Below are 2871 nucleotides of genomic sequence, written 5' to 3'. Positions count from 1 at the left end.
CATGCAGTGACATTGTAATGGGGAAAGAGTAAAACTTACTGGGAAAAACTGTGAGACCTGTTGTAGAGTTGAAACTGCATATTTTCTCTTCTGAAATGAGATAGACATGGATTTTTGTTTCTGAGTGACAGGCAATAATGAACTATACCAACCCAAACTTTATTTATACGGCACAAACACAACAAGCCCTTGTGGCCTCACCGGAGATGATCTGCAACATTCAGCACATGATCGCTCACCATCCCTCTGGAATCCATTATGTTGACTTCCATTGTACTGTCAAGTTTGTGGGCACAGAACCAGAAAAAGAAAACAAGGAGAAAGTAATTCATTCATCTGCTTTTCTGTCTGCAAGTGAAAGATTCTGAAATCTGAGCTGCAGAAAATATTGATTTCTTGTTGACAGGTTGTATTAATTGGGAGATGTTTTCCAATGACCAACAAGATTCAGAAAAACACACGCGAAACACACTCTTTTCACCCTCTGTCTGAAACCAGAGCCCAGTCTGCTCTGATTGGTTAGCTGGCCGGCTCTCTTGTGATTGGTCCGTCGCTTAGAGATGTCCCGCCCCTTAGCCTATATCACGGTACAATGTGTTGGAGCACTAGCTAATAGAAGCAGAGTGTTACATAGTGATGTCACTGTTCCTGAAGTTATCAAAGGAATCAAATCGACGCGTTTCAGGCTTTGGGATTGTAGACCTTTGCAGACCATTTACATGCACAAAGACCTATAACACACAGGAAAGGGGAAACCCAAACAAACTTAATAGGGCCTCTTTAAAATATGTGTGCCCTAGATTGTTTAAATAAAAACCCAGCTTAAGTTCCTGCAATGTTCCAATCAACAAATGCAATAACAAATCAGCACTTGCTTATCAGACATCAGCTAATAATGGCTTATCGTCAACAAGATTTAACCACTCTGACTTCCCTGAGGCAGACACTGCGTCATTGTACCCGTTAAGCTAATCTCCCCACTATCACACCTTTTCATGCTGAATGGAGAGGTTTAATTTCCCTTGTTGTTGTAATTGCACATTAGTCTCTTTGTATTTGAATTAAAACACATCTTTCTTAACAGAAGAGTTCTGTTTTAAGCCTTGAACTGCCCGCTAGAAAAGGCAGGATGGTTGCTGGAACAGAATAATACTCTTTGCATAAACAAACAAGGAAACAAACTAAACAGAAAAGCGTTGAACAAAGAAGAAGACACATTTGTTCAGACGCTGGAATAATCTGAGCGCCTGGTTCTGTGTGATATGTGTTGATCCAAGAGACTAGCATATTTGTTTGTGTTTGCCTTCTCATTTGCATGGAAATATGTGTGTTTTTCTCCCTAAAGAACATCTGAGGACATCATTAAATGTCGAAAAGCACGGACATAAATTAAACATTACCGTTTTATGTTGCCTCAGTTTGTAAACTTTCCGAGAGATTTCTTATCATAGCCCCACATCTTAATTACACCAATGTACAAGCCACTCGGGTAAAGCTTCTTTCCACGGGGACTGAACACAGAGAGGGAGAGAAAGTCACAGAAATGTTTGCCAATACTTGATTTGCATTATGACTGCATTAGAAATGGAAAATACTAGCATGCAAGTGAATGGAATACAATTATCAAGCAGCCTGATGACTTATTTATTGCTGATGGAGAATACGAATCCTAAAAAGTCCTTGAATGCCCCTTCAGTTTTATAAATCATGATGCTGAGACACATTTTGGAAGGAAAGTGCTTTTTCTTTTTGCCTTTAGTCATTCTTCTTTATTCCGTGAGTTCACTAAGTTTCTCATAATGATTTAAAAACATCTCCAGAGAGAAACTGGAATTTACGAGTTCTCTTACAGAAATAAGAAGACCTTATTCAAAATCACATTGACCTTGCGAAAATGAAAATAAGTGAAAATCCAACCTTGGAACAGAACATGTTCAAACAGTATAAGATTTTATACTTAAAGGGGACCTATCATTCAAAATGCACTTTTTTATGTCTTTTATACATAAATATGCGTCCCCGTACCCACATCTTTTAAAAACGGGGGTTACAACAAGCGGATACAGATTTGCAGCCGATATAACGTCAAATCGGCGGCGGACTCACAGAAAGTTGCTATCAGAAACAATGCCTGACGTGGCTTGGACGTAATCTCCTCTTTGTTTACATTAGCAAGCCTCGCTAACACTCAGAGCTAACCTGTACTGTTTCTAAAATCCATGATCTGTTTGTATTTTGAGCAAAACACATCATAGACGTGTTTTTATATATTTGTGTATACCCGAGACCCATAACATATGCCTTAAAATAGCATGATAGGTGCACTTTAAGTTAAAGTAGAAATACTATTAATTTTTACAAGTAATTGTAGGAATACTGTTACGGCCCATCCACACGGCGGCATGCATTGTCGCTTGCCAGCGGGCATGTCTGAAGCTCGACCAACAACCAATCACCTGAATCTCCCGCCCCGGACAGACAAGCAGTGGTTTGATTGGCTAGAGCTTGTACTGGCATATGATTCGATTGGCTGACGCTTCCGTCGAAGCTTCAAAAGTTGAACATTGCTCAAATTTTACAGCGAGCACTGCGAGAAAAGCTACGCTTTGCTCCCACAATGCAGTTCGGCGATGCGTGACGTCACCCCATTCAAAGTGAATGGGCAGAAGCGTTGAAGCTTCATATGGAGCTATTTCAGGGTCATAAGTTTTGATCATTCAAAAAAATACAATTTATTTGAAAGTTTTTATCCTGAACTTTCAAAAATAAAATGATGTATTCAAAATAAAAATAAGTATTCAAAATCATTTTTCAGGTTGAATATTATTTTTGATTCAGTTCAGCAATTTTTTTTAATAAAATATTTATTTT

Source organism: Notothenia rossii (assembly GCF_949606895.1).
Source record: "Notothenia rossii genome assembly, chromosome: 5".
In the NCBI taxonomy this organism is placed as follows: Eukaryota; Metazoa; Chordata; class Actinopteri; order Perciformes; family Nototheniidae; genus Notothenia; species Notothenia rossii.
This window is presented reverse-complemented; position numbering follows the sequence as displayed.